This window comes from Phoca vitulina, unplaced genomic scaffold, assembly GCF_004348235.1.
Source record: "Phoca vitulina isolate PV1807 unplaced genomic scaffold, GSC_HSeal_1.0 scaffold61, whole genome shotgun sequence".
Classification (NCBI taxonomy): domain Eukaryota; kingdom Metazoa; phylum Chordata; class Mammalia; order Carnivora; family Phocidae; genus Phoca; species Phoca vitulina.
In genome coordinates this window covers 6,528,946-6,547,649 of record NW_022589764.1, presented here as the reverse complement: position 1 = coordinate 6,547,649, position 18,704 = coordinate 6,528,946, and the positions used below count along the sequence as shown (strand labels likewise).

General features: G+C 45.2%; 1 protein-coding gene across 1 annotated transcript in view; it reads left to right on the top strand.

The window, feature by feature from the left end:
• Positions 1 to 18,704, top strand: part of PCSK6 (proprotein convertase subtilisin/kexin type 6) — a gene marked incomplete at its 5' end in the record, with an annotated part of 180,610 nt that overhangs the window by 129,028 nt on the left and 32,878 nt on the right. The gene's annotated exons all lie outside the window — the stretch shown is intronic.

The following is an 18,704-nucleotide window of genomic DNA, read 5'->3' as shown; positions in this document are numbered from 1 at the left end:
ATTTTAAAAGTAGAAGCTCCTGAATTCTTTTTAAAAGCCCGGGAGTGCCCTGGCCTGCTGTTAAAAGTTAAGGATTAACGTCTCCTGCCGCCTGCATCCTCAAGCATTCCCCGCAGACTTCCCGCGCCCCTGTCAGCACCGCCCCTTGCCCTGGGGGCCAGCACGACTGAGACTGGCGACCACACCCACACAGATGCATGCATCTGTGGGGCTGTGTGTACATACGGCACAACTTGTCTGTCCAAGGCCCATGTCTGTAGCGCGGAAGAACATGCACACTGTTGTGATTCTGGTTAGATGTTTATTTACACCTCTAAGAACTTTGCAAGTCAGGTCGCTCTCTGGGCCTTGGTGTCCTTGGCTGGCTGGGAAACAGAGCTGAGCGAGATGCTCTCTGAAATCTAAGAGAGGAAGTGCCTCTCTCCGAGGCCGTGGCCCATGTGGCTCATCCACATCCTGGAGGGGGTCTTGCTGGCCTGAGGTTACCCTTTCCCCATTTCTAGCCTGCCCACATCTCACTCCTCTTCCAGACACGCTGGGGCTGTCCTTCTCCTGCAGGGGTGGGGTGGGTGGTGAGATTGCAGGCACCTAGGAGATCCCAGGCCCCCGGGACCAGCACTTCCCGTGGGTGGGTGTATCAACATGCAGGTGCTGATGGGGTGTGTTGAGTGGTACCCCAGATCCTGCAAGACCAGATGGCGCCGGGCTTTGTAGGCCATCGCAAGGATTGGTGGGAAACCACTGGGGGATTTTAAGCAGAGGAGAGAGATGATCTGAACTTCTGGGTTAATAGGCTCCCTCTGACAGCTTGGTTACACTACCCTCAAGTGCGGTTGGAGGGGGGAAGAGGCAAGGAGGCCAGTGAAGAGGTCATCACAATAGGAGAGAAGGTGACTCAGACCAGGGTGGTAGCAATAGAGATACTCAAAGCAGTCAGATTCCAAAAGCAGTGTTGAGAAGATGTGCTGACATCAGATGTGGGCTATGAGAGAAAAGAGGAGGCGTCGATGACTCCACAAGTTTTGTTCCGTGCAGTGTATGAATGGACTTAACAGTTTCCCGGATGTGCAACATTGCAAGAGAGGGGGCGCTGGAGAGAAGATCAGGAACTCAGTTTGGGGTGGGGGTTACCTGTGACAAATCCAGGTTCAGACGTGTACCTGGCCATCAGGGCGGAGGTCCAGGCTGGAAATACACGTTTAAGTGTTATCAGCAAGTAGCTGGTAGTGAAAGCCACAGTGTGGACAAGCTCTCCCAAGGGGCAAGTGGGGATACCCTGGGGTCCTCCAGGGGTGGGCACTGGGAGGAGATCTATTTACACCATGATGATTCTCACAAGTGCAGGTACCGAGCTTGGGGGTTGCCATGGTACCCAGCAGAGAATCATATGCTGCACGCCTCCCCACACCCCTTCCCACCTCCTCAGCTCCCTGCCTCCTGCCCTCATCTTCCACGCTCATCTCTCGAACCTTGTCTTCTGGCTCCTGCCAGGTTCCCAGCGCCTCTGCTGTGTGGGTCATCACAGGTGTGCGGTGGTCATTTTGGTGAATGAATGAGTCCAGTTGGAGCGTTCTGTGATCACCACGTGATCAGCTGCTCTAAGTACTACAGCAGACGCCAGCTTAGCAATGCAAGGGTTACCTCCCGAGGGGGGCCCCCCCCCCGCATGAAGTCCCGACACAGGCCAATGTCCATCCTTGGGCCTGATTAGAACCTGGGTCTCTGGCTGGGTGAGACAGGACCAGAAGAAGCTCTTCTAGCTCTGACCTTTGGTGGTTTATTGGAATTTGGGGGGACGGGGACACACTGTCACCGAGAGTCTGCACGTTCCTGTGGCTGTTCCCACGGCAGTTCGTTCGCACGAGATTTACCCCGTAGGGAGGTGCCACTCCCGAGCCGGCCTTCACAGAAACAAGTGCAGGCAAGCAGCCTCACCACTGCTCTTTACTTCAAGCCCTTCTTTCTGTGCACGAGCAGGGTGGGTGCCTCTCTCTGGGCTGCACGCTCAGCACACCTAGGCATTAGCGCCTCCTCTCTCTGCAAGAGGTGGACTTGGTCTTGGTTCCAGCAGCATCTCTCCAGGGTGAAGGGAGGGAGGGGAAAAAAGAAAAAGGAGTGAGAACGAGCTTTCAACCAGTCTGCCTTTCACAGCAGGGCTATCCGCAACGCTGACACGTTCAGCCACAGAAGGCGACGCCAGGTGACCAGTTTCCCACTGAGTCCAGCGTTCTGGGGCCCAGGAGAAAGGTGGGCCTGGGAGCTGCCTGTCAGTGTTGTCGGTGCCCAGGGCATGATCGGGCCCAGAGCACATGTCTTTCTGTCCCTGGTTGTCGGGTCAGGGAGGCCTCTCGGTACCAGGTCACCGCCAGCCTCAGTGCCAAGAATAATGCAGCAAATACAAAGACAGGCTGGCCAGAAAGAGCAGGGCTGTTCCCGTTTCTCTACACTGCTTCTGGGACCCTGTTTTGGGGGCGAGGTGCTGGTTCATTTCAATATCCTTCAGATCTCTGCAACTCACTTAATTGCTTAAACCAACCAACCAACCACCAACGCCGCTCCAACGGAGTGCTCTGGAATAGTACTTTAAAATCTCAATTAAGACCAGGGTTTATTAAGTAACCGAGTCTTCTGAATATGCCAGCTCGAACAATCCTCACCTCCTGGCAGACTGAGCCTGATTTATGTCATTCACTTTAAAACTATTATTTGAAAACTGCGTAGCAGATTAGTCATTCCTGCTCCTCTTCAGTTCCTGGGCCAAGGGAAGGGTGTGTCTGCTCCCAGGATCACTCTCCTCCGGGAGACAAGCAAGGAGTGGAAAGGAGTGCGCATCCTGATTCACAGCTGTGTTGTGTTTACAAGTGGCTTTTCATTCATTCTTGCATTCAGCATACCTTTATTGAACTCTACTGAGTGCTAGATCCCGGCACACTAGGACCTTGCCCCTCACCGGGAAGCAGGCGTGGGCCCGGGGGTGGGAGAGTGGACTCCACAGGGAGCCCGGCATCCAGGGTGGGCGTGCAAGCCGAGCACCCCGCAGACCACCCCAGTTGCCATCCACAGCCTGCAAGGGGCCAGAGCAAAGGTCCCACCTTGCAGAACATCTTCTGGAGAAGTATGGCTGCATTTTAGAAGGTTTCCATCTAGAATGCTCAAAATTTTAAGTCTGGGTCTTTCTTAATGCAAGAAGTTTCAGTCCTCTGGGAAACATGTCGGCCTCAGTCCCCAGCATCTGGTTTGGAACAGGCGTGGGATCGGTCGGATCCTCCTGCCTCCGCTTTTCCCAAATCTCTGATGTCTTAGTCCATTCAAGCTGCTGTACCAAAGTGCTGGAGACTAGGTAGCTATCGACAGCATAAATTCATTTCTCACAGCTCTGGAGGCAGGGAAGTCAGAGATCAGACTGCCATCGTGGGCGGGTTCCGGGGAGGGCTCTCTTCCCCGTTGCAGGTGGTCGCCTTCTCCTTGTCTCCTCGCATGGCAGAAGCTCAGCGAGCTAACTTTCTGGGGTCACCTTTAGTAAAACACTAGCCCCATTCACGAGGGCTCCACCCTCCTGACCTAATCACCTCCCTAAAGCCCCACCTCCTAATACCATCACATTGGGGGCAGGTTTCAACATGTGAATTTGGGGAGGCGGGGTTGCGCCTGGGTGGCTCAGTCGGTTAAGCATCTGCCTTCGGCTCAGGTCATGATCCCGGAGTCTCAGGATCAAGCCCCGCATCGGGCTTCCTGCTCAGCAGAGAGTCTGCTTCTCCCTCTGCCGCTCCCCCCGCTCCTGCTCTCACTCTCTCTCTCTCAAATAAATAAACAAAATCTTTAAGAAATAAATATATGTATGAATTTGGGGGAATACAAGCATTCAGTCCGTGATGACACCTGACCTTATTGCTGTGCCTTTTCTCCTATAAGATGAGAATTAACACACTTGGCTAAGGATTTGTGTAGAAGCTACCGACCCAGGCCAAGTAATTTAGGATCAGGGCCCCACTCCCCCTCCCGCCCTCCTCACCTCAGAGCCCACATTGGTGGTCACACCTGGGGCACAAGGCAGAGCACCGCTCAGGCTAGCCCCCCTGCCCATGTAGGCATCCTGCGTGGCCCCCTCAGGCACGGGGAAGCCCCCAGCACCTCCTTGTGACCTGGGGCTCCTGTAAGCACCCGGATGCACATGACACTGTGGGTCCTCCCCTGCTCAGCTGGAAGTGACTTTGGCCTTAAGGGGCACCAGGAATACCTGTGCTCGGCGCACTCTCATTCATTCAGCATGCACTTACTTAGACTGCATACGGGCGACACGCCAGATCCTCTGGGCAGGTGCAGGTTGAAGCATGCTTCTTCATTCTTCGCCTCTGCACCCTACTCCGCCCTGAGGGTTCAGCTCCATGCCCTGCACGGAGAGCTTCACCAGTGCTGTGGTTTGTCCCCGTCCCAGGCTCACGCTTCCTTCACAACCACCTGAGGAGCTTGGGCACCTCCCACCCTCTTCCCCCGTGAGGGGAGTTGTGAGGCATTGACTTGAAATGGAAAATATCATCAGGTGTGCTTTCCAATCCTCTTTCTGTAACTGACACCATGTCTCATATCCCAGGGCTCCGATGGGCTTTAGTTTCACAAAGTTGGTATTCACAGAGTCATAAATAGACTGTCTCAGACAATTGATGGCATTTTTAAAACTTCTGTGTCATTTCTTTTGAATGCAGAGAATTCACTTTTTCTCCCTGATTGAAATTTCTCTTTCTTTTTCCCCCTAGTCTTGCCTCTGATTCCAAAAGAGCAGCAACCCACATGGGCCAGGCTTTTCTTGGTTTTGCCAGCATTTCCAGATTCCCACTGATCTAGGGGAGCAGTAAAATGTATCAAAGAGGGGAATGGGATGATAGTCAGTGCTTCTATATTCTCCATCAGGTACTGGTGTCATTTGATCTCATTGCTAAAAGTCAGTATAGAATCAGAGCAACCCAGGAGCCCCTAGGATTTGCTTTAAAATACTTCAGGGGAGGGGCGCCTGGGTGGTTCAGTCAGTTAAGCGTCTGCCTTCAGCTCACGTCATGATCCTGGGGTCCTGGGATGGAGCCCCGCATCGGGCTCCCTGCTCAATTTATTTATTTATTCAAATAAATAAATAAAATCTTAAAATTAAAAAAAAAAAACTTCAGGGGAGGGGCGCCTGGCTGCCTCCCTCAGTAGAGCATACGACTCTTGATCTTGGTGTCAAGCCCCACGTTGGGGGTAGAGCTTACCTAAAAAAATTTAAAAAATAAAAAATAAATACTTCAGGGGACGTGGGGTGGGGGCAGTGAGGAGGGGATAGAACCGAGAAAAATGGGCAGAATGGTGATTGTTGGCCCTGTGTAATGGGGACATGGGAACTCACTGTATTGCCTTCTCTATTTTGTCTTTATTTGAAAATTTCCATCATGAAATCGGGAAACAAAAAATATACCTAGGGGGAATATTTCTTCCCAAGAGGTCAAAAATGAAAGACTATCCTAGAGATTTAAGTTGCACAATTAAATAGAATAACAACGATAAAGTTGCCTGGGAGCAAATATATCTTAATTCCCCATTATGTGTGTGAGGAACAAAAAGGTTCAGTATGCCATGGGAGAGCTAGCTTCTTTGGACTAGGTTATTTGGATTTTCTTTACCCTGAAATCTATCTAGGAATAAGGCAGGGCATCAAACTCTGTGTGTGTGTAAATGGAATGGAGTGGGTATCATGTGTGTATATATGTACATTCAGGTATATATGTATTGTGTGTGTGTGTGGTGTGGGTGTAAGTGGGTACATATGTATGTATGAGTGTGTGTGTGTGTATTTGCTTGTTTTTAAACCCGCATACCATAGAGGTTCAGCTCTGGAACCAGCCTGCTCATCAGATCTATATTCTGCCACTTGCCCGCTGTGGCCCCGGACAGGTCATTGCCATTCTCTGAATCTCAGTCCCTCTTCTGCATAGGGCTGTTGGAAGGATTAAATTTAGAAGTCCGGGCCAAGTGCTTGGTGTTATATTATTAACATGACTCCTCGTGGCAATCTTATTATGAGTGTTTTGATCCTCATTTTGTGGGAGAGGAAGCTAGTTCCAAGCTACGCAGAAGACCTTGACCGAGCTCACGCAGCCGCAAGGGCAGAGCCTGGACTCGGTGACCGCGGGCAGCCTTTAGTTGATGTTTCTCTTTTTAGCCCTGTGGCCAGTGGTTTTCCTATATCTGGGCGTTAGGATATTTTTGGTTGGTTTTTTTATTTTAAGTGTTCTAATTATAAGATAAAGATCAAATCAAATATTGAAGTCTGACAGGTGCCTTGTACTAGGAGCATCTGCTGTGTGCTATGGGCATGACTTCTAGAAAGGGTTTCTCCTGAGAGACTGCTTCACCTGGACTGAGAGTCAAGCAGGCATGATTGCGGGCACAACCCTTTATTTTTTTTGACCCACCAGAGCACTTGAAACACAATAGGCACTTAGAATAGATGGTTATTGATTTTTAAAGGGTTTTCCTCTGTACTGTGTTTCAGGCTTCAATATCATTGAGATAGCCATTTTTCACAAGTCTAACATTTATTTTTCTTTTAAAGATTTTATTTATTTACTTGAGATAGAACAAGAGTGAGAGAGCGAGAAAGAGAGCGAGAGAGCATAGAGGGAGACGGAAAAGCCAACTCCCTGCTGAACAGAGAGCCCAATGCAGGGCTCGATCCCAGGACCCCAAGATCATGACCTGAGCCAAAGGCAGCTGCTTAACTGACTGAGCCACCCAGGCGCCCTACAAGTCTACCATTTAAAGACAATCTCAATCAATATTACCATAAAATGAAGGAAGTGGGAGGAACCTAACTGAATGAATATAAAGCTCATCTAGAAGAGTGAGCACAGAGAATCACAAGAGAACTTCCCAAAAAATTAAATGCAGGTATTCAAATGTACAGTTGACCCTTGAACAACACAGGGTTGGGGTGCCAACCCATGGCACAGTTGAAAATCCACATGTAACTTCTGACTCGCAGGGCGCCTGCGTGACTCAGTCAGTTAAGCATCTGACTCTTGGTTTCGGCTCAGGTCATGATCTCAGGGTTGTGGGATCAAGCCCCACAAGGGGCTCTGCAGTCAGTGGGGAGTCTGCTTGAGATCCTCTCCCTCTGCCCCTCCCCTGCTCTCTCTCTCTCAGATAAATAAATCTTAAAAAAAAACAAAAAGAACTTCTGACTCCCCAGAAACTTAACTACTAATAGCCTACTGTTGACCATAAGCCCTACTGATAACATAAACAACACATATTTTATATATGTATTATACACTATATTCTTACAGTAAAGTAGCTTGATGAAAGACAATGTCATTAAGAATAGCCTGGTGAGGGGTGCCTGGGTGGCTCAGTCGTTAAGCGTCTGCCTTCGGCTCAGGTCATGATTCCAGGGTCCTGGGATCGAGCCCCGCATCAGGCTCCCTGCTCCGCGGGAAGCCTGCTTCTCCCTCACCCACTCCCCCTGCTTGTGTTCCCTCTCTCGCTGTGTCTCTCTCTGTCAAATAAATAAATAAAGTCTTAAAAAAAAAAAAATAGCGTGGTGATGGGTATTAAAGAGGGCACGTACTGCATGGAGCACTGGGTGTTATACGCAAACAATGAATCATGGAACACTACATCAAAAACTAATGATGCAATGTATGGTGATTAACATAACATAATTATAAAAAAATAAAATAAATAAAAATAAAAATAAATTTAAAAAAAGAATATCATAAGGAAGGGCGCCTGGGTGGCTCAGTCGGTTAAGCGTCTGCCTTTGGCTCAGGACATGATCCCAGGGTCCTGGGATCCAGCCCTGCATTGGACTCCCTGCTCAGTGGGGAGTCTGCTTCTCTTCGGCCTGTACCTGCCACTCCCCCTGCTTGTGCTCTTGCGCTATCTCTCTCTGTCAAATAAATAAATTTTAAAAATCTTAAAAAAAAAAAAAAGAATATCATAAGGAAAAGAAAATACTTTTACAGTACTGTATTTATCGAAAAAAATCCATGTATAAGTGGACCCATGCAGTCCAAACCCATGTTGTTCACAGCTCAATTGTATTTTTAAACTAAAATAATTAAAACAGTATGACCCTGGTGCTGGTATAGACAGATAAATCAGGGGGAACAGAAAAGAGAGTCCACAAGTAGACCCATAGAGAAACACTAAGTATAGCATTTCAAATTGGTGGCTAAAGAATGAGGTATTGAATAAAAGCTCTCAGCAATTGGCTAACCTTTTGGAGAAGAGAGCATTATTTTGGTAGATTTATACACATAAAATTAGAAACTTCTGCTTGGCAAAAAATACCGTAAAATTAAAATTAGAAAAATATTTAGGAAATATTTTGGATGAACTCAAGTAATCCACAGATGGTCTCTTTCACTTCACTCAAGCCTAATGGTTGCTAACTTTTTCTGTAAGGGCCAGATAGTAAATATATTAGGCTTTCTGGTCTCTGTGACAAGCGCTCAGCTCTGCCATTATAATATGAAAACCACCATAGAAAACATGTAAATGAATGCATATGCTGTGTTTCAACATCACTATACAAAATCAGTGGTGGGTCCATGGCCATTGTTGCTTTATGCTCTAGCCTATTTACAAATTGCAGTTGAATGGAGTACTCTGTTACCTTGTAATTAAGAGGCCTGTTTATTTGGGTGTTGTTTGAGGCCTGGCATCCTGTCCGCATTTACCCACCCATGGACCCCCATTGTCCTATGGGCACCCCAGGGGGCGTGTGTGTATGTGTGCGTGTGTGTGTGTGTGTGTGTGTGTGTGTGTGTGCGCGCGCATGCGCACGCGCACGCAGTATTATAAATTTTGTTGATACAAAGTATGCGTAGCACACAGTTTGCAAACAATAATAAAATACACTGTTCACGTTGTAAATTACATATAGCCCATTGATTCTGAGAGAATGCATTCATTGATTTTTGCCAAACTCTTGTATCTATAACCAATCTGTGGTTGCAATTGATGAACAACTGTCCTTTGGCATAAATATAAGTTAGAACTTGTTTGTCAGTGACGTGGGCAACCTTATTGCTAAATTGGATGATAGTTTTCAAACACTGGAAATATATTGCCTCAATTTTTTAATGCTGTCGCCAATGTAATGGCTGGCTACAGATATAATGCACTTTTTTTTTTTTTTTAAGATTTTATTTATTTATTTGACACGGAGAGAGAGTTAGCGAGAGCAGGAACACAAACGGGGGAGTGGGAGAGGGAGAAGCAGGCTTCCCACAGAGCAGGGAGCCCGATGCGGAGCTCGATCCCAGGACCCTGGGATCATGACCTGAGCCGAAGGCAGACGCTTAACGACTGAGCCACCCAGGCGCCCCGATATAATGCACTTTTAAGTTTAATCTGCATTATGCATATTTCCTCCTCCATCACTTTCTTAAGTCTAGAAAATCAGCAGTAAATCAAGCCCTGTTTTGTCGTGTTTATCAATTTCCACGTGTAAATACTCCCAGCATGGCTGATTTCAAGCCTCCAATGGGATGTCAGAGATACAAGTAGCCACCTAGATAGTATTTCTACTGTATAAGTAGAATAAATGTAAGTAACCCTCAAAGCATGGATAATGACAAAATCCAGTAAAATGATTAGGAAGTGATGATTTTTGAGTATTTGTTATCTTTATTTTCAATATAATTTATTAAGTATAAGTTTATATCATTTAGGTTTTTAAAAATTTTTTTAATTTTTTAAAAACGATTTTATTTATTTATTTGTCAGAGAGAGTGCGAGAGTACAAGCAGGGGGAGTGGCAGGCAGGGGGAGAAGCAGGCTCCCTGCTAAGCAAGGAGCCCGATGCGGGACTCAATCCCAGAACCCTGGGATCATGACCTGAGCCGAAGGCAGACATTTAACCGACTGAGCCACCCAGGCATCCCATATTTTTAATAATGGCTATATTTATCAATCAGTTCACAAAGTTCCTGAAAATGTTGACAATCAATACATCAATGCAAACCTGCCTTAGCACACCACTGCTTATTGGGGATCATATAAGTAAAGGACTATCTTTTGGAATGGGTATCTTTAAGAGAGATGCATTCAATGTATGACCAAGGCTCAGACCCTATAATGTGCTCTGTCCCCCAACCCCCAACTCTTCGTTATCCCAACAGAGCCAGCCCATCTCTGAGTAGAGCCTCGGTCCCTCCCTCAGGACTAGACATCACAATCAGGGGCTCTCATTTCCTTGGTTTATTTCTTCTCAAGACCCACTCAGAAGGATAAAGGTCTAATTGCCATTGGTTTAACTGCTTATTTAACAAATCAAACTATTTTTCTGCCTAAATGTTGCTAATCAGTAAACAGTTATCGTTTTAATTCTCAATATGCTAAAAAGTCACTTTTCCAAGACAGGGAGTTAAAAAACAATATTTGGTATTAAAAAATTGCAATACACAGGCAGACACCTTCTTTATCTCTAGCATCTCAACCCCCAGAGTCAAATGAAAGCAGACAAAGCTTTATACTATCATAGCCTTTATATATGAAGAGTGCTTACAAATCACTAAGAAATACACAGAGCACCCCAGTAGAAAAATCAGCAAAGAGCCTAAAAAGACCATTCATAAAGAAAAAATACAAATAACCAGTGAACAAAAAATATTCAGTCTTTGTAGTAATTGAAGAAAATATAAATGAAAACACAGGAGGGTAAATACTGTGATAGCAAGCCAACAAGCGGAAGTTCCAGAGATTGTGAAACAAATACCAGACTGTCCGTGGTATTCTGCACTTGGGATCACGGTGTGATTTGGTGAAAAGAACATGAAATGTAGAAGTAGTATGGCCTGAGACCCAAAACTAGCTCTACCAGCTACTGGCTGGGGGACCTTGTGAGAAATAATAATTCTCTCACAGTCAGGTTGTGAGCACCTGATGGGAGTGAACTTTTCTAGCACAACCTGGCATACAGTGGGTTGTCATGGAAACTCAGGTTCCTCACCCCCTCACCCCCTGCCCCCATTCGCTTGCTGGAAGCGTATGTTCTAACCACAGTCTTTAGGAACTGGTCCATTTGCCCTCTGGGGAAGTTCCAGCCTAGAGGTAACTGGCAGAGACCAGTCTCAGTGCCTTTGAGGAAGATTAAACTGGCTCTGCTTTTCTGGAGAACCCAGGAACTGGGAAACAACAGAATCCAGGATTGCTGTGCTGAGGGCAAGCTGGCTCACCATCCAGTCAACGGACTGAATGGAAAACTCTTTAAAGCCTTGAACTCAGCAGGTACATGTCTATTCTTTCTTCTTCTTAAGCAATGTTTTTTTCCCCAACCAAAGAAACCAAAGCTTGCTAACCAACAGCTTGCTTTTGAAACTGCTGTGAGGAGATCCTGCCCCACCAACGGACTGGCTTTTCAGTGGCCTTTGTGTGTGTGTGGGTGCGTTCCCCAGGGCCAGAGCCATTTACGAAGTTCTCACACATCTTGGCTTTCTTTGGAGCTCAGCCCAGTTACACCCGACTCCACCTGCTCGCTTCTGTGGAATCCCATCTTTGCTTCTCTCCTTAGCACAAATGTGAGAGTTGAAGCCGGGGCGAGATCAAAGAAGTTTAGGAAGAATTTTGGTGCATTTGCCAATACCTGCAAAGTGCGCTATAGGGGCACAGAGAAGCTATGAAGATCAATCCCGAATCACAGTCCAGTTGACTTGACCGTGACCCTGTGGGTGGCGGGAGGAAGACCAGGCTGCCACCTAAACTGGAGTCGGGGCACAGGATTCAGGTGTTGGGACCTGTTTGGGGTGAGCCCAGAGCAGGGTGTCTGGCAGGTGTGGTCCGAGTTCCAACGAGGCCACTTGCTGGCTTGGTCCCAGAACCTCTCTCGGTCCCCATTACCACACATGTGTGACGGGAATTATAGTACTTATGAATACTCTAGAATTATTGCTTCCTGGGCCTGGTTGAGATTCAAATGTAGGAAGATTTTATATGAGAAAAATACTTCTGGAGGATTTTTTAAAGGTTTGGATCAGGGACGCCTGGGTGGCTCAGTTGGTTAAGCGTCTGCCTTCGGCTCAGGTCATGATCCCAGAGTCCTGGGATCGAGTCCCGCATCAGGCTCCTTGCTCGGTGGGAAGCCTACCTCTCCCTCTGCCTGCCGCTGCCCCTGCTTGTGCTCTCTCTCTCTCTCACTCTCTCTGACAAATAAATAAATTAAATCTTTATTAAAAAAAAATGAAGTTCGGTGTTCGGCCATAGAGCCTGAAATATTAAAAGCACCAACACATATTTCTCGGTGATAAGCCATCTTGGAACCTACATGTGTGTCTCAGGCGCCCAATTTTGCAAGTCTGCCTTTTACTGTTCTCTAGTATCTTACAAGGGTGCTATGCTCACTTGAATGGAAGACCAAAGAAAGCCTAGGGGAAAAGGTTCTTTTCAAATACTGCTCATGCTATTTCATGCCTGCTACCTCCAAGCACGTGTAATGATTGCATTTTACCCCATAAATGTCACACTGGACCTCTTATGTGCCTCTCCAGAATGGCTCAGCCCCTGCGCCCTTGGGCCTGGCCTCTTGCCCAGCGGAGAGGTCTGGCTCCCAACTTATCTCCTCAGTGCCCCCAGGTGAAGGCTGGGCTAGGGCACAGTTGTTCCCACACAGTTAGGAGCTGCAGTGGCCCCAGGAGGTCAGGTCCTTCTCAGCAAGACTTGGGGAAGCCATGCTGCTCCCCAGCATCCAGCTGCCTGGAGGGGGGCAGGGGGCATACCGGAAGTGCTCAGGAGGTTCACCCAAGGAGAGACAGGAGATAAGCTCCTGCCCTTCCCCTAGAGTCCCACAAAGCCTCTGTGGGAGACGTCCCCTGGCCAAGAGCCCTGCTCTTTGGTTATGAAGCCTGAGCCAGCTTGGTGTTCCTGTGGTCCCTGCCTTCCCGCTTTCCCCTGGCTCCCATTGCCCTGGGTCCTACCTCCCAAAAAAGCCTCAGCCCTCAGCCCCTAGGCTTGGCCTCAGACTCCCGTTTTCAAGGGAACCTGGGCTAAATAAAGCACATTTTCAGGTAGCAACCCAAACATGAGTTTCAGTAATCTGTAGGAAATAGTGGAGAGGGAGAGATGATCAAAAGGATCGTATTTAGAACGGGTGCAGTGTGATTCCTGTGTTGGCAGACAGACGGAGTTTGCCTTTGGGAGTGCGTGCTAAGGCTTTGGTCTCACCCCGCCCCTGGTGCTCAGCACTTGGAGCAAGGTCGAAGAGGATTTGTTGAGTGACTGAATGTGCGTGCATCCATGAACCTTGTTTAAATCAAGAGCTCGTATAATTTTAATCAGCTCTGTTTTCGGCTGTGCACACTCAGTAAAACATTTAATAATCGGTTAAAAGTGGAAGAAATTAGTCTCTCTTGTGTGACTGGGTGCCCCCCCCCTTTTTTTAATCATAAAAAGCTCCATGGTTTTCTGATTTCCTTTCAGTTAGCTCTTTCATGCATTTCTTTTTTCCTAAGAGCAGAGCTGTTCTCACTTTATTGTTATTTTACTGACTTCTCTTCACTTGACATCTGTTTTGAGCTCATCTCCGTTGGTGGGATGAGTTGAAATTTTGCAATCTGTGATCAATGGCTCAATCTCTCTTGTACTGGCAGCTAGAAAGGAAGTCAGATTGAAATCACGAGCCTCCTGTGCTGGCTTTCAAGTTTGTCACTGAACTCTCTGGTTTCTGGAAAGTGCAATTAGAGAGTATCGCTCCTGCTTCTCTTGAAACAGAAGCCGAGAGCTCAGTACGGTTTCCAAAAGGTCAGCATACGCACGGCTATCCCGAAGTCTCACTTCTAACCCCTTTTGCTTTGATAGGACTCAGTATTTCAGTTGGTCTTTTTGCCTCCCTTCTACTTGTCTAAGGGACCACAAAGAGTGGCACCATTCCCCAGGTGTCCTAGTCCAAGGAAAAAAGAAGTATCGATTCCTGCTTAGCTGGTGAAGGCTGCTGTGGTGCGTGGTTGTGAACCATGGCATTTGCCAGTCGGTTCTGTGTCTCCCAATGGTGAACGTAACAGAAAGAGGAGGTTTTTCTTTAATATTTCACTGTTGCAGATAAAATTCTAAATGTGGCTGAAAATGAAAAATAAAATGATGAAGAGAAGAGAAAGAGCTCTCCTGAAACCCCTTTTTTTGGTTTGTTTGTTTATTTAACAGAGAGAGACAGAGAGAGAGGGAACGCAAGCAGGGGGAGTGGGAGAGGGAGAATCAGGCTTCCCGCCGAACAGGGAGCCCGATGTGGGGCTGGATTCCAGGACCCTGGGATCACGACCTGAGCTGAAGGCAGACAACTGAGTCACCCAGGCGCCCCTAAGTGTATTTAATTTTTAAACATATGACTTTATTCCTTTTTTTCAGAAACATGTCATGTTCAAGAATATATCTATATTTCTACTTGGTCTTTTTTTTTTTCCCCTGACATTTTACATAGTTCTAACCATGCTGCCTTCATAACTCTGTATTTCTTTTTATTATTTGCATATCAAGCACTTTTTTAATGTCATTATATATCCTTTGTAAGCAGCATTTTATATTTTTTTAAATAAAACTTCAAGTAGAAATGCCATAATTTATTTAAGCCATACATCTATTGTTGGACATGTAAGCTGTTTTCCATTTTTTTGCTATTATAAATAGACAGCAGAGTGCAGAAAGCTTTCTCCTAAATTTAAAATTATTTCCTGGGGATCATTCACCAGAAGTAAATCACTGGGACAAATAAGAGATGGAAGCATATCTACTTTTTGATGCGTATTACTGATTTGCTTTTCAAAATAATTGAACCAATTTACAATCTCACCAGGCACACTCACTGGCCAGCTCTGGAGAAAATCAAGGATATCTTCCCTTAATTTGCATTGTGATAATTACTAATGAGGATGAACACCTTTTCCAAATGTTTGTGTACAAAGTGTGTTTTTTCTTTGGAAAATTGCCATTTCTGTTTTTGTCCCAAGAGGTCTAAGTGCTGTAGTTGTTAAGCTGAGATGTACTCAAGGTAAAAATACAGATATACTAGCCCAGGATGTGTCATGGTTCCTATAAATATTTTTTCTGGTATGCTATTTGACCTTTAATTTTTTACAGATAATCTTAAATTTTTCCTCCAGAGTTTTGATAATTCTTTTCTTTTTTCATTCCCAGTTTGTTTAGGATTTGATTTTCTCCATAATGTTTGAATTTCTTTTTAGTATAAGGTAAATATTTTTTCTAAATTACTAACAAATTACCCCAAGTCAAAAACAGAATTGAAATATTAAAAGATGTTCTAGAATCCTACCTCCGGCCATAGGAAGACCAAGTGTCTTGCCTGCCCACAGAAGAGAATTTTAAATGCTGTTTGAAATGTTGACGGTCAGAGAGGTCAATGGAGTAATAATGATGGTGGCTTGTGCCTTAGGGTATTTGCTGGATCTGGGGAGCTTACCCAGAGAGTTTTATAGCACCTGCAGAAAGCTGGGATCTCAGAGGCACAGAAAATTAAGGAAAAAAAAAAAAGAAAAGAAAGAAAAAGAAACCAATGCGGAACACACAAAACAAGTCCAACTCTTCAATAGTTTCAATCAAGGTAAATAGTCCATTGGCTTCATTTTAGAAGACAAAAATTGTGTTTCTCATGCCCACCAGCCCCATTCTCAATTCTCCTCCACTCCACCCTAACGTAGGAGGCTGGCCTCATCACAGACTCTTTGCCTGTGGCTTACCGTTGAGTTCAGCCAGGGGAAACTCCACAGGAGAATGGAGGGAGGAAGGAGATATTTATTTATGAGGTTTTATTTTGTTTTGTTTTATTTCCCTCTAGCTGCCCCCAGCAGCCAGCAGCCCTCAGGGTCTCAGCCCAGCCCTCCTGATGCCAGTAGAATATAGTACGCCTAAGGGCTTAACACACCTTCTGTTACTGGCCCCAAAGAACTTCACTCTCCAAAGTTGGAGCTTTGTTTTGCTCTGTTCACACCTTTGTAAATAGCCTCTTTATTAAAGCCTCCGTGGATTATCCCAGTTTAATTATGCTGTCTGCTTCCTGCTGGGACTGACCCATAGAACTCTAAAGAATGGTATCTAAAACAGAAAACACACATACACACAAAACCCAGAAAAGTTAAAAACTAAAGCAGATGGGAAAAGACATACCAAGCAAATACCAACCAAAAGAAAGCGGGTATAGTTGTATTAGGATCAGACAAGCAGAAATGTCAGGACAATAGGCATCATTAGAACTAAAGAGTATTGGGGCGCCTGGGTGGCTCAGTCGTTAAGCGTCTGCCTTCGGCTCAGGTCATGATCCCAGGGTCCTGGGATCGAGCCCCACATCGGGCTCCCTGCTCCGCAGGAAGCCTGCTTCTCCCTCTCCCACTGCCCCTGCTTGTGTTCCCTCTCTCGCTGTCTCTCTCTGTCAAAAAATAAATAAAATCTTAAAAAAAAAGAACTAAAGAGTATTATTACACCTTGATCGAAGATTTGGTTCAATTCTAACATGGCCTCAAAATATAGAAAGCAAAAAGCTGTTAAAACTACAAAGAGAAAAAAAACAAACTCACACACAAGGTAGGAGATTTAATATGCCTCAAATATATTTGATGAGTAAAACAGTGACAGTCAGTAAGAATGCAGGATTCGAACATTGCAACTGACAAGTTAGGCCTAATGGGCCTGTTGGAGCACTGTACGCAGCAACAGAAGAATACAATTTCTTTTCAAGTGTAAATGGAGTATTTATGAAAATCGGCCACACAGTGGGCTATTTGGCAAGCTTCAGCATATTTCTAAGGATTGGTAGCATATAAACGCTGTCCTCTGACATTACACTTAAGTTAAAAATCAAAATAAAAAGATAACTAAGAAAAGCCCATACACTTGGAAATTGAAAAATGCTTCTAAATAACTCATGTGTCTAAGGAAAAAGACTAATATAAATTAGAAAATATGTAAAACTACATGACGATAAGAATAGCACATATGCAAACAAGTGGGATGCCAGTGTGGACCAGTGGAGAGAGAGAAATTTGATGTGGTTTTGGAATGTAGGTGAGGATTGGTGGGGTGAGGTCCAGAGCCAACGACCAAGAAAGAATTCTTGAGACGTCTTTGGTGCAAAATGCTGGTTTTATTAAGGCACCGGGACAGGACCCCTGGGCAGAAGGAGCTGAGGCACCGGGGTTTATGAGGGGTGGCTGATTATATACTTGGGAGTTGGGGGAGGTAAGGAAAAGGGAGGTTTCAAAAGGATTTTCGTATGTTAAAGAAGACTCCCAGGTTATCTGGTGCCCTTGCCATTGTCAAATTCAGGTTGTTTTTCCCTCTAGCAAGGCGTTAACATTAAGATAGTTGGGAGCTTCCTGGAAGAATGTCCCACCTGTCCCACCCAGGAGAGGGGAGTTGGGGGGAGGTTGCAGGGTGTCAGCGTGTGCTTGGTCTTCAGCTTGCCTTCTCTCTCATCAATTTATGGCCCTAACCGCATGTATTAGGAAGGAGGAAAGCCTGGAAATGAATGTGCTAAGCATCCAACTTAAGATGGTAGAGGAAGACCAACATCAATGCAAAGAAAGCAGAAAGAAGGAAATGTTTTTAAGAGCAGAAATTAATAAAATAGAAAGCAAAGATATGGAAGAGAGAATCAGGAAAACCATAAATTGGTTCTTTGAGGAAACGAATAGAATTGATAAGCCTCTAGGAAGACCAATCAAGGGGAAATAATGAGAATATATCATTTTAGGAATGAAAATGACGACTATTATTACACATCCTGTATACATTAAAGTGACTGTAAGAAGGTATTATAAACAACTTTGTGACCAAAAAAAAGAAAGGAAGGAAGAAAGAAAGAAAAAGAAATTTTAAGTGAACTAGGCAAATTCCAAGAAAAAAAATACAACTTGGTAAAATTGACACAAGAAAAAAATAAGATTAAAATTATCCTCAGAAATTGTTTCTATAATTTAAAAGGAAGGTCAAGGCTGGATAGATGAACTGGCAAATTCCACTAAACACTCAAATGGAAGAAATAACATCAATATTCCATAAATTCTTTCACACAGTAGAAAAAAGGGAAACAGTCCCCAGTAGTTGAATGAAGCCTGTGTATCCTTGGTGCCAAATCCCAGCAGCACATTATGGAGAATTTTCAGCCAGTCTCACTCAAGAACATAACTACAAAAATTCCAAGTTCAGTGTTAAGCAAAATCCAACAGTATTAAAAAGGTTTCTCTTTGGGGCACCTGGGTGTCTCAGTTGGTTGAGTGTCTGACCCTTTGTTTCAGATCAGGTTGTGATCTCAGGGTCGTGAGATGGAGCCCTGTGTCGGACTCTTGCTGAACGTGGGTGGAGTCAGTAAGATTCTGTCTCCCTCTCTCTCCCTTCTGCCCCTTAAGAAAAAAAAGTTTCTCTTTTCCTGCCTTTTTTTGGGGGGGGAATTAAATAATTTTGAATATTATATTTTATTTCCTTTATTGAACTTTTAACCATATTTGTGTGGTTACTGTAAGGATTACAATATGTATCCTAAATACATTACAATTTACTTAGAATTACTATCACATGGCTTCACACTTTACAAATGTTAAGAGCCTAATGACAGTGTCTTTCTTTCCCCCCCAACTTTATGCTATGATTATGTCATATATTTTACTTCTGTATATATTACCAACTCCATTTTTATAGTGATATTTTTGCTTTAAGCAGTCTTTGTCTTTTAA